This window comes from Ambystoma mexicanum, chromosome 7q, assembly GCF_040938575.1.
Source record: "Ambystoma mexicanum isolate Mex_15411 chromosome 7q, UKY_AmexF1_1, whole genome shotgun sequence".
In the NCBI taxonomy this organism is placed as follows: Eukaryota; Metazoa; Chordata; class Amphibia; order Caudata; family Ambystomatidae; genus Ambystoma; species Ambystoma mexicanum.
In genome coordinates, this window is record NC_090941.1 from 914,915,009 (window position 1) to 914,929,036 (window position 14,028).

General features: G+C 52.5%; 1 protein-coding gene across 1 annotated transcript in view; it reads right to left on the reverse strand.

The window, feature by feature from the left end:
* PCF11 (PCF11 cleavage and polyadenylation factor subunit) overlaps window positions 1-14,028 on the reverse strand; it is a 498,315-nt gene that overhangs the window by 19,812 nt on the left and 464,475 nt on the right. The window lies entirely within an intron of this gene.

Here is a 14,028-nt window from a genome sequence, read left to right on the forward strand (position 1 = left end):
AACTCACGTCACTATAGGGATAGTGATACAGACACGCCTTGTCGACGTCCCCTTTTCGACTACGAAAAACAGAATGCAATACTCCGCAGTGACCAGTGGATGTCGGACTATGCACAGCATGTGATTCTAAGCAGATTAACAAGCATCAGAAGTATATTTGATATATAGGATTTGTTTGATATCAACTGCCAGCTTCATTTCTTAGTGTGAGCCTGATAACTATATTTTCATACATACTGTCTAAGCTGAAATATTGTGCGTCATTCTGTGTGAATTTATTGGGGCCCTAGGTCACTCTCACTCACTCCTGAGATTAATAAGTCTTGACTACCCACCCATGATACCTTGATTGGGTTTTGGCCAAATTCATCGAGACTCCCTGTTCACCATAACTTGGGCGGCCTCCTAAAATCTTCCCCCAGAGTTGATCTTAGAAATCCACCTAAACCAGGGTCTTCTGAGATCTTACAGAAGTAAGGCTACACTGAGCTGGTCACTGAAAGCTGGGCTACTTCAACAAGTCGTCAGCAGATGCTCAGCATAGGATTCTTTGCTGCAACATAGATCTTCAGAAGGGATGCAGGGGTTCTCCTCTTATCCAGATTTGGAGCTAGAAGCAAGGTCACATGATTTCTGTCCTAGTTCGAGCTTGTTACCAGAGGAGGGGGGCGGGGGGGTTTACTCTGCCTTGCAATGCTCTAACAACTGACTTGGCAGTTACTGTCTATCCTGTGGCATGATCAACTACCACAGGGATAAGCCTACTGCCAGAGAATGTAGGTCGGATCAAACAATGTTAATCCCTACCCTCTCGCATGATATACCCACTCCAGGTAGTGGTACCGATGAAGCCAGGATTTTTGCACCACTTTTGCCAGACATCTGACAAGTAGCATACATCCTACAATGGCTTACTACATGTGCCCCTATCTTAGGCCAGTAGCAATAGATGCTCAAAGTATCCTTAGTCTTCTTGATACCAAGATGACCTGAGAGGGGAACCTTGAGCGTCAATTGCAGGAGGAAGGGCCTTACCTGTAGGGGAACCACCAACCTCTTATGGTATCCTTCAGAGGCCTCTGTGGGCTTACTGTACAGGAGCCCACCTTCCCAATAAACCCTGTGCTTCCCAGTGGCTTAAAACTAACTGGGAGCAGGCCTGTCTCCATAGGCCTTCCAATGATGGACACGAAGGTTGGCCCTTGCTTAACTATTCCCTTGAGGGACTCCCTTCTGCAAGTAAACGCTGAGGTTCAGGGTGATCGTGGAGGCTGAGAAGTTCAGGCAGCCCCTCTTCCTCATCAGGTTCAAGGGCTTAGCCAACTGCCTCCACCTCAGTGGGAGGCGAGTTTTGGGTAACGTTTTCTGTCCCTCTTAAGCTTTTTCACTTCTTTAGCCTTAGGTTTTCCCTTTGGCTTGGCTAAGGCAACCTTAGTCAGACCTAGAGTGTGGATGTTCTGCAGTGTCCCCCACAAGACCAAAGACTAAGGTCATTCCATAACAGAACATTTCCAGGGACTTGCCTCTGCACACTACCGGGTATCCTGACCACCCCGTCATTCACAGCTAATGCAACAGGCATTCATGGAAACTTGAGAGGGGGACTATCAGCTAACATGGGCATCAGAGGAGCTGTGGCCAGAGCATCTGAATTTACCAGTGTAGAATCCACTACAGTTTTGCTGGCCTCAGTCTCCTCAATGGAAGGTGTCTACACCATCTACCAGCATACTATCCCTGAAATAATGCTTACTGTTATCAGGTATGGAGGCATAACCCCAGAAACTCTGGGCTCCCAGGAAAACTAGAACTACCTCAAATGCTATCCTAAAGGGCAAGGAATCGAAGGAGACTGATTCCCCTTTGAGTATTTCTTCCTCTTCACACGGAAGTGCTAGATCCACAGAGTGGACCCACAACGTCTTACCCTTACACCCCCCCTTTACATGGTCACTTGCTCTGCAGGTTACACAAGACCCACTGGATCTGTGAACGTAGATTAGAGTGTCCACACTCATGCTTGGGATACTTAGTCCTACTTCCGTTTCCATGCTCATGTAACTTATTCCCTTTACTGAACCTGTTTGTGGCACTTATGGCAAGGAATTGTATCAGTAGTCCCACCCTCTCTCTTTTACCCCCGCCTGTCCCCTTGTGCTTACCTGAACCATGCTTCTTGTTAGGCAAAGTTTTATGCAGTACCCCTCTGGGACCACTACACACAACTCTGACTACAGGTGTAGGAAACCCAACCTTTGGTATAAGCTTGTACTACACAGTTTTGGTAGCGTGTTGAGCAGCGAGGCTGATCTCAAGAGGGGTCAATGGGGGATGTAGGGGAGTTAGAGATTTACAGTTACAGGTATTCAAATAAACTCTGACACTCAAGATTTCTTGCATAAACAATTTGTCAGTTAGAATAAGCCTTCTTCAAAATGGAGCAATATAAGGAACAAGTTACTTACCTGTAACTGTTGTTCTCCAGCATGGGTCTGGCATGGATTCACATGCTCATGAATATTCCCCGTCGTCAGGCTGGGAATCCTCGGTAAAGAAAAAACCAGTATCAGTTTCGTTTCTGATCTGTCTTTCGTAGTAATAACCAATCACTGGTCTCTGCGTCATACTGACCACAGCCAATGACTGCCCTCTACCTAAGCACCTCCTCCGGCAGCCATCTTCAGATTTGGAAGCACGTGAAGTGGCAGTATGACCAAGTGAAGAGCCGCAGAGGGGTAGGCGGGAGGGTTCGCATGTGAATCCATGCCAGACCCATGCTGGAGAACAACAGTTACAGGTAAGTAACTTGTTCCTTCTCCAGCATGGGGTCTGGCATGGATTCACATGCTCATGAATAAAGAATACATAGCAGTACACACATGCACAACCACGGGAGGTGGCAAAGGCTCAACATTAAGCATCACATTAACTCAACATTAAGCATCTTACCTCCTCACCAGGCTCACCTCAGGCGAACAGGTTGCGCAGCACTGCTTGGCCGACCCTGGACTCCTCCCTGGAATCCCGGTCGACGCAGTAGAATTTCGTGAAGGTGTGCGTCGACCTCCACGTAGCAGCCCTGCATATGTCCAGCAGGGGCACACCAGATAGGAACGCCGTGGTAGCTGTGATCGCTCTGGTGGAATGGGCTCTCGGACGGCCAGGCAGCGGTCGGTTTGCCAACCGGTGACAGTACATGATACAGCCGGAGAGCCATCTGGAGATGGAAGCCTTCGAGAGAGCCTTCCCCTGATTGACAGGTCCAAAGTTCACAAAGAGTTGTGACGTCTTCCGAAAACCCTTCGTGCGGTCCACGTAGAACTTCAGCGCTCTAGCTACATCCAGCGAGTGCAAAGTCCTCTCAGCCGGCGACGAAGGCGACGGGAAGAACACAGGTAACACCAAGGGTTCGTTGAGATGGAAGTCCGACGGTACCTTGGGCATGAAGGAGGGGTGCGTCCTGAGCACTACCCTCGTGTCGTGGAAAGTCAAGTACGGGGCCTTGCAGGAAAGGGCCTGGATCTCTCCCACTCGTCGTGCGGAGGTGATGGCCACAAGAAAAGCTGTTTTCCACGATAGAAACTTCAACGGGGCCGAGTGCAGAGGCTCGAACGGAGGTCCCATGAGCTTGGTCAGCACCACGTTGAGCTCCCACGCCGGGGCCGGAGCCTTCACCGGCGGGAACGATCTGAACAGTCCCTTCATGAACTCTTTCACCAGACGATGAGAACACAAGGACGTCCGCCCCGTGGTTCTGGTGTATCGGGAGATCGCAGCAAGATGAATCTTGATGGACGCGTGTGCCAGACCAGTCTTGGCCAGCGTCAGCAGGTACGGCAGCACTTGGGGAGCCGTAATCCGTAGAGGGTTAATCTTCTGTGCGTGGCACCAGACAGAGAACCTCTTCCATTTGTGTCCGTAGCATTTAAGAGTCGAGGACGCCCTGGCCTTTGCAAGAACCTCTCTGCAATCGGCCGGTATGTCGTATCCTCCAAACTCTAGCGCTGCAGGAGCCAGGCCTGCAAGTTCAGCGACTTCGGGTCGTGGTGGAGGATGGCGCCTCCTACCCTGGAGAGTAGATCCGCGTCCGCCGGCAGCTTGATCGGCGGGGACGCTGACAAGTCCAGAAGGTCCGGGAACCATATCTGCCTCGGCCACGCAGGTGCAACGAGGATCATCCTGCACCGTGACCTCTTGAGCTGGTTGACGAGCCGGATTAGCAGAGGCAAAGGAGGGAACGCGTAGAGGAACAGGCCCTCCCAGGGGAACGAGAAAGCATCGCCCATGCTCCTCGCCTGGGGAAACCTGCTGGCGAACCTCCGGCACTTGGTGTTCGTCGCCGTCGCGAACAGGTCGATCTGGGGTGTGCCCCACCGTCGGAAGAGGCGATCCACCAGATCCTGCCGTAGTTCCCACTCGTGGCACGAGCGCAGCTCCCTGCTGAGTGAGTCGGCGATGGTGTTTTTTATCCCTGCCAGATGAAACGGCACCAGAAAAATCCCTTGGGCGACGGCCCAGTGCCACAGGTCCTGCGCCTCCTTGGACAGCGCTGGGGACCTGGTTCCGCCCTGTTTCCGGATGTAAAACATGGTGGTGGTGTTGTCGGTGAAGATCCTCACCACCTTGCCCTTGAGGGACGGAAGGAAGGACCTGAGGGCCCAAAACACTGCACGGAGCTCCAGGACGTTGATATGCAGCGACCTCTCCGTCGGGAGCCAGAGTCCCCTTGCGTGCAGATTTTCGGTGTGCGCTCCCCACCCTTCCAGGGAGGCATCCGTGGTCACAGTCTCCTGGTGGTCTGGGGTCTGGAAGTCCATGCCCGCCGTCAGATGCGCGCGGGTGCCCCACCACCGTATCGCTCGTCGGAAACTCTCGTCGAGCTTGATCCTTTCCTCGAAGCTGCCCGTCGTCTGGATCCAGCGCGCATCCAGGAATTCTTGCAACGGGCGCATCCGGAGCCTGCACATGGGAATGAGGTAGATGCAGGAAGACATCATCCCGAGGAGGGACTTGATGGACCTCACCTTGGCCGCGTCGGCCACCAACATCCGTTGCACCTTGCCCAAGATGGTCCTGGTCCTCTCCTCCGACGGGGAGGCCAGAAGAGACACTGTGTCGAGCCTCGCTCCCAGAAACAGTGCGACTTGCGCGGGCACCAGGTGGGATTTGGCGTAGTTCACGGAGAATCCCAGGTCCGTGAGGAGTTGGACGGTCCTTGCCGTGTGGACCACGGCAAGCTCCCTCGTCTTGGCGCGGATGAGCCAGTCGTCCAGGTAGGGGTAGACGTGAATCCCCTCGCGGCGCAGCTGCGCCGCCACCGGTGCGAGGCACTTGGTGAATACCCTGGGTGCCGACCGTAGTCCGAAGGGAAGGGCTTTGAACTGGTAATGACGCCCTTGGACCACGAATCTGAGGAATTTTCGGTGCCCCTTTAGGATGGGAATGTGGAAGTAGGCATCCTCCAAATCCAACGACGATAGGAAGTCTCCTTCCTCCAGCTGACCCAGGACGTGCTGGAGGGTGACCATCCGGAACTTCTGCGCCTTGATGAACTTGTTCAGACGTCGCAGGTCTAGAATGGGGCGCCATCCTCCCGTCTTCTTCTTCACGAGGAAGTATCTCGAGTAGACTCCGGAGCCCCGAAGCCTCTTTGGGACGAGTTCGATGGCGCCCTTTCTGAGCATCGCCTTTACCTCCAGGAGAAGTTGAGGGACGTGAATTTCTTTCCTGGCCACGGGGGGGGACGTGCAGGCACCTTCTTTGAAACTCGAGCGCGTGGCCCCGGGCCAGGGCGTCCAGCACCCAACGGTCGGTGGAGATGGACTCCCACACGCTGACGAAGCCCGCCAGCCGGCCTCCCACCGGGGTGCTTCGGTGGGGGCCCGACCCCACGGCCGGTTCAATCCTGCTTGGACGCGGCCTTGCCGCCTTGACCTCCTTGGCGACGACGGCGGGGTCCGCTAGACTTGCCTCGTCCTCTGTAGGCCTCTTGCGCCGACGAGCGGGCCGCTTGACGGTAGGAAGCGAAACCGCCGCCGGAACCTTTGGAGGCGCCCTTGCCTCCGCCGCTCCGAAAGGGCGTCCGTCGTTGCTGCAGGACTCCAAGGGCCCGGGCCGTCTCAGTATCCGCCTTGATGGCCTGAAGGGAATCGTCCACTGTCTTGCCAAACAGGTTGTTCCCGTCGAAGGGCATGTCCAGGACTCTGGTCTGGACGTCCTGCCGGAAGTCCGTAGCTTTGAGCCATCCACGACGTCGAAGGCAAACGCCGTTGCCCAGCTGGCGGAACCCGGTGTCGGCGATGTCCGTCGCCACGGTGATGGCGTGGTCCGAGGCCACCTCACCTTCCTGCAGGATCTCCAGGGCCTCCGCCCTCTTGTCGTCCGGCAGAAAATCCAGCAGGGGAGCTATCTTGTACCAGAGCTCCCTGTCGTAGCGGGCCACGATAGCCAAGGCGTTGGCCGCTTTAATCGTCGTCGCTGCCGACGAGATGACTCTACGCCCCATAGCATCCAATTTCTTTCCCTCGCCGTCCGGCGGGGAAGTCGATGTGGAGGCCGCACCCCCCCCCGCTTTCTTCCTGGCTGCCGCGGAGACGACGGAATCCGGGGTAGGCTGCGCCCGGAGGCATAGGGGGGCCGTGTCAGGGACCCGGTACTTCTTCTCGTACCGGTCTCTTCTAGCTGGCGTCGTGGAAGGGTTCTTGAGGAGGGAAAGGCCCTCATCCCAAATGTCGTCCAACAGAGGCACTGCGAGGACCGTCTTCCTCTTGGCCTCGCGCCGCTGATAAAGGAAGCCTTCCTTTTTCTTCTCCTCAGGGCAGAGTTGGAAAAGCTCGGAAGCCCTGCAGATCATGGAGTGGAAAGATCCGATCTCGTCGGGCGGAGAAGCCCTGGTGGGAGGCGACGACGGAATATCCTCGTCGTATGCCTCGTCGTCCGTACCCGTCGCTGCCGTGTCAGTCCCCGTATCATCCCCTCGGGTGGACGGGGAGGAGGGCTGGACGGGGCGCGACGGTTGAAAAGGAGGTGGTGGATGGATCCTTCTTTTCTTGGTAGGGGGAACACCAGAAGGTCCCGGTTCTGGATCCCCCGACGGGAGAGGTTCCTCCGTCGGTAACGGTAGCCTCGTCCTTATCTCGGAGCATAAGGACTGTATGGCCAACAAAATGGCCGCCGAGTTGTCTTGCGGCGCTGGCAGAGGGGAATCCGACGGGCGAGCAGGGGCCCCGTCGGTATCCTCGACGATGTCGTCGTCACCTGCGTCGGGGTCCATTCCGACGGGCTGGCCTTGTTCCACGCCTAGGCCGTGGCTTAAGACCTCGATCAGCTCCTCTTCTGAGGTTGAGGCCGAATCTACGACGACGCCCTGCCCCCCCTTCTTCTTCCCCACGGAGGGTTTCACGGGGGTCCTATCGATGGGCACAAAAGAAGACTCCCTCCGAGGAGGCAGGGAGATTCTGGGCCCTGAGGTCGCCACCAGTGGTGCAGCCTCCACAGGCTGAGCCAGGGCCGCCGCGACCGTTTCGATAGAGGGCTTGGTCGGATGGATCAAGGCCTTCACCACCTTAGGTGCGCTCACCGCCTTATCCTTGAGGGAGGGGGCACTGCCACGCTCCTCCTCTGCCTTAGAGCTCGACCGGGGCCTCTCCAGGAGCTTCGCCGGGTGCTCGGCCTTCCTCTTACCCGACCCAGAGCGTTGGCTCGTGGTTGATGGTGCCGGGGAGGGTGCGTCCTGCCTGGCGCCCGTAGAGCCCGACCGTTCGGCGCTCCCGGTGCCAGCGGACTCGCGGTGCTTGGCCTTATGTTGGGCCCCCGTCGCCGGGGCGCCCTCAAAGGTCTTAGAAGACCGCTCGGATTTCTTCTTCTTCTCGCCAGACGGGCTCTTACCCTCCAGCCAGTTGGCGAGACGTTGATGACGGTCCTTCATGGTCCGTTCCGACATGTTGCCGCAAAACGCACAGTCCTTCTCCACGTGCGTTTTGTCCTCATGAAGGCAGTAAAGGCAGAAAGAGTGTTCGTCCTCCTTAAAGACGTTCTGCAGCTGGCATCCAGGGCAGACCCTGAACAGCTTTCCGGGCGTCGAGCTTCCCTTCTCCTGGGCCATCTCCGAGACCGGGCCTGAGAAGCTTCTGGAGTCCTCCGAAGTGTAGCTCGACGAAATCTTCACCCTTGAGGGGCACAGACGAATCCGACACGGGTCCCCGTTGATCGGATGTAGGATCGGTGGAGCTTGAGGCTCTTTTGACCGAAAGAATCGAAGTTTTTTGTGAAAAAGCGCGAAAAAATAGCACTAACGCTCGAGAGCAATAGCACGAGGATCCCAACACATGAACGTGCGGTAAAAATCTGAAGATGGCTGCCGGAGGAGGTGCTTAGGTAGAGGGCAGTCATTGGCTGTGGTCAGTATGACGCAGAGACCAGTGATTGGTTATTACTACGAAAGACAGATCAGAAACGAAACTGATACTGGTTTTTTCTTTACCGAGGATTCCCAGCCTGACGACGGGGAATATTCATGAGCATGTGAATCCATGCCAGACCCCATGCTGGAGAATAACACACAAATACACTTCACTACTGTACAATAGGGGTGTAACGGTATACCGTTATAGATACCGTGAACAGCTTAATTGAACTATAATAACCGTCATGTTGTTTATACCGGTATACCGTTTTAGGCCCTGCAGCCATTAAGTGAGCTTTTCAATCTGATTTGGAAAGGCTGCAGTAAGCAAGTGCTGTGCATTCTGGATCTTGCACTTTGGGATGTGGCTATACGATTTCCAGCAGCAACTCTCTGAAAATTCAACCAGCTCTGAGATGGACGTCAAGGTGGCTTACTTTGGCGTTGATTGGTCCCACCAACTCAAAAAGAAGCAGTCGTCCTTGCAGGGGCGAACTTGGCGTTTTGGCACTGCAGCAGGGCTTCACTAGGCAAACCAACAAAGTTCTTCTTCGGAACCTTCTGCCAGTGGTCGACTCTGCCTTCCAAGCCAAAAGACTCGCCCTTTATTCAGTTCTCTCCCACTCATTCCAGCCTAGCTGTCAGTCACCCAGCAGGGTGGCTGTCATTGCCGGACAGTCAGCGGCCAATCATCACAGAGTGCATTTATATCTCCTATGAGACTAAGCACAGCGAGTTTCGTGCACCTCCCTCCCTTCCTGCCTACCCCAGACACTCAGGAGCCAGAGGCAGGCTTCACCCGTGAATCCCGTCAAAGGCAAAATGAACAAAGACCAAACCGGGTTTGGCGCGCAGAGCAAATCTCAAGCAGGCCTTTCCACAAAGAAATGGCGAAAAAAGAAGACCAGGGGCCATTTTGACAAAGATGGCTCCCGTGGGTGCTTTACTGTAGCTGCAAACGCAGCCCGCGGTAAAGGCACACCATGGTAGTTCAAACAAAACCACTCCCACCAGGCATTCAGTGAGAAAAGGGTAACAACGTTACATGAGGAGCTAGACACAGGGGATACTAAGTAAACCCTCCAGGACTCTATTGTAAGATAGTGTGTGCTGGGTCTATCAAGTTACAATGGTAAGTAAAGTCCATTTCACTTTACTACTCTGGAAACAGTAGTTTATCCCAGAGAAGGTAGTTCAACCTTTGGGACATCTGAAAGACTTCCCTGTGCCACTGCACTGAAGGTGCTGTGTGACAATGTAAAAGATGCCGCCTATGGAGTTTGTGAGACTCCACAACCAAAAGAAACACAGTGTTCAAAAATCACATTAAAATACATGAGTGGGAAAAAGGATAAAAAATATCAAGTCCTCAAAATCCAGCAAAGTTGCTGGTGGTCTCCAAGGTGGGGGGAATTAGCACATTTCTGGGAATTCTCCCTAACACTTGTCATTTTTTCTAGTATTCTCTGAACCTCTGAGAATTGGGCAGGAGAGCCTGCTTCAATTTGTCAAAGTCCTTTCTGTCAGCTTTTGACAATTCCAGAATGGCAATGCAGCCAGAAAGGGACAATCTGCTGAACCACCATGCAATTTTTTTTCACTCGCCCACTTCTTGCACCTCACAAGCATACTCAAAGGTTGTTCGCCAATCTATGTCATTCTTCTCATCATACATACTGAGCAGATCCTTAGGAAATATAGGATGAGAAGAGGATCCAGAATCACTTCCAGACTTTCTGGAGGAGCCTTGAGACCCTTAGTGTGACCAACTCAAACTGATGATGCCGGTCCTTCTGTTTCTCCACCCTGCAAATGCTAGCTTGGCCATGTTGAAATGAAGCTCTTTGTGTCCGAGCTTCTCGGTTTTAAGCTCCCACATGACCTCAGCTTTAGGAGTTGTCAGGTAAACATTGGTAAACTCGCCCTGTCTGCCCTCAACAGTGGCAGTCACCACAAGTCCATTGCTAATGCTTGGGTCTGTCCCAGCAATTATTGCATCACTGTTTCTAGTCAAAGGAAACATCCTTGACTCCTGGTGATCAAACAACCTCTGTGCTAAATCAGCTTTATTTCCAGAGGATGGTAGTCCTATGTTATGTCCTTAAGTTGGGTAATTATAAACGATAATCAGGTAGCCAGCTGTGTTCTTCAGGTTACTTCAACCAGGTTACATCACAAGGAGATGGGAAGTATAGTCTTAGGAAGCCCACTGGCTCCCACCGACCAAGCTACACCATCAACTTCCCTGGGTGGAATCTCAATCACTCAAAATTCTAGTCAGTCACACTCATGGCATTCCAATCATGACCTCATACCTGCAGACACACACCATGCATTCAGAGGGAAGGATTAAGCAAGAGGATAAACACATAATAGGAATGCCATTCCTAACACCTCCCTTCCACCCAACCAGACATCACAACACACCTCCCTTTCCTCCGCACAGACATACCTCAAATGACACGCACTCAACCAGATTCCAAGGGAAGGTTATTCAAACATGCTTAACTAACCCACTGGCAGAAAAACCACACCAACAAAACTACCACCCCAAACCAACAAAATACAAAACACCTTCCACCCACCACAGCCACTGAAGAGCCTCAAACCTGCCTTGTTTTGAGCATTGCCTGCCCCACCTTGAGCAACCAAACATACAACCAGGAACCCTTAAAAAAAACACTGAACACCTATGCACCACTGCCACTAATGAATCTTGGAGCTGCCAACCCCAAGCACAAACGGTCCCTATATGGACTGGTACGTGGACCTACTGCTCGAAAATGAGAAATCTAGCTAACTTGTGGATAAACCAATCCAAGCAGGTCTAAAAGGGAGCCACTGGGGCCTTAACACCCCCCCTCTTCCTCTCCCCCCAACCACCCACACACACTGCACACATACAATGACCCAAACACACTGCAAACGCACCTGGGCAACAACCACGCACGGTAGGATTCCAACCAAAAAACCCTCACAAACCCCAGTTTGGTGGCCACACAAAGTGAGCCATGACACCTTGGATCTCAAACTGAATGCAACACTTCTACACACAAAATGGACCTCCGGCGACCTGATGGAAAAGAAACTAAAAACTTGCCACACTATCACAAGAAATATACAAATGTAATTGGCATTCACTGTGAACAACTTGAAAGAACAAGTGATCAGAAAACCTACATTGACATGGTGGGGCTAACTCTTCCCCCCCAAATCCACTCCATCCAGATTACCCAACTGTGGACCTGGATACTTATTAATGAGAACCACTCCCATCCAGCTAAACCCAACTGTCTCCTCACTGGACACTAAAAACTGACAACTGGATGTGGAGGCGTTACAACCACACCCGTACTACCAACATGCGGACAGGGCCCTGCCCCACACCTGTTACTTCAATGGGCTACCACTAACCCATGCTCAAAAACCACAGACATGAACATCACATAAGTACACAATGTTAAAGGGTCACTACCCTCACCCATACTCACAACCTGAAAGGCTTGCACCACAACATAACTTACACAAAAACAATGGGTACTACTCTCGCCTATACTCAATGTCAAAAACCTGTACCAACATGCCTCATACCAAAAACCATGGGTTACTACACTCCCCCATACTTACCTATCGTCCACCATACAACAACAATCGGTCACCCTCCACACCCATACTAAAATGGCTACTGAATGCAACTCACCCCTACACTAGATTAATGGGCTACCATTCTCTCCCATACTAAAAATAACTCCGAACTCTGCGCATGTCTTGCATTATAGAATCATACATAATGCATCAGCATAACTTCTACCATACTCTACAGTGGCCTAAAAGTATTCGAATTACATTGTCATGAAACTCCTAAAAGTCCATTTTGCATAGGTATAATATGCAAACCTACAACATCCTGCAAAGCCTCAAAAGCTCTAACCCCATTTAACACACATACTGCTGGCACAGTATCATACAATGAAATTGCACACCATCCTGTCAGAACATGCCACCGTCCTCAGGCGGTGAAAACATGCATCGTATAACTCCCAGCAACCAATGCACAATGTAGAAGGACCACACCAAGTGTTTCATATTGTTTTGTTGGTTTGAGGTGGTACTTTTGTTGGTGTGGTCCTTCTGCCAGTGGGTTAGTTACGCCTGTTTGAATAACCTTCCTTTGTTTTGGAAACAGGTTTAGTTCCTGTCATTTGAGGTAATTGTGTGGAAGAAAGAAAGGTGTGTTGTGATGTGTCTGGGTGGAAAGTAGGAACAAGTTACTCACCTGTAACTGTTCTCCAGCATGTGTCTGGCATGGATTCACATGCTCATGAATATTCCCCGTCAGGCTGGGAATCCTCTGTAAAGAAAAAAAATCAGTTTCAGTTTCATTTCTGAACTGTCTTTCTCCTAATAAGCAATCACTGAGCTCTGGGTCATACTGCCCCCAGCCAATGAGTGCCCTCTACCTAAGCCCCTCCTATGACCGCCATCTTCAGATTTGGTAGCACGTAAAGTGGCAGTAGGACCAAGAGAAGAGCTGATGAGGGGTAGGCGGGAGGGTTCGCATGTGTATCCATGCCAGACCCATGCTGGAGAACAACAGTTACAGGTAAGTAACTTGTTCCTTCTACAGCATGGCGTCTGCCATGGATTCACATGCTCATGAATACATAGCAGTACACACATGCACAACCACGGGAGGTGGCAAAGGCTCAACATAAGCATCTATTACCTCCTCACCAGGCTCACTTTCAAGTGAACAGGTTGTGCAGCCCTGCTTGGCCGACTCTCGACTTCTCCCTGGAATCCAGGTCGACGGAGTAGAATCTTGTGAAGGTGTGCGTCGACCTCCACGTAGCAGCCCTACAGATGTCTAACAGGGGCACACTAGGCAGGAACGCCATAGTTGCAGCGATCGCTCTGGAATGGGCTCTCGGACGGCCAGGCAACGGTCGGTTTGCCAACCGGTGACAATGGGTGATGCAGCCGGAGAGCCACCTGGAAATGGAAGTCATGGAGAGGGCCTTCCCTTGGTTCACAGGGCCAAAGTTAACGAAAAGTTGCGACGTCTTCCGGAAACTCTTCGTGCGGTCCATGTAGAACTTCAGCGCTCTAGCCACATCCAGCGAGTGCAAAGTCCTCTCGGCCGGCAACAAAGGCGTCGGAAAGAGCACAGGGAACACCAAAGGCTTGTTTAGATGAAAGTCCGACGGGAACTTGGGCATGAAGGAGGGGTGCGTCCGCAACATCACCCTTGTGTCGTGAAATGTCAAAGAATGGTGACATGTAAAATGGCTTACAGGACAGGGCCTGAATTTCACCCACTCGTCGTGCAGATGCGATTGCCACGAGGAACACGGTCTTCCACAACAAAAACTTCAGTGGAACCGTCTACATAGGTTCGAATGGAGGGACCATGAGCCTAGTCAGAACCACATTGAGTTCCCATGCTGGGGCTGGAGCCTTCACCGGCGGGAACAAACAGAACAGTCCTTTAATAAACGCCTTAACCAAACGGTGTGACCATAACAACGACCGTCCCGGAGATCTGGTGTAGCCGAAAATAGCTGCGAGGTGAACTTTGATGGAGGCATGGGCCAGTCCTGCTGTGGCCAATGACCGCAGAAGCA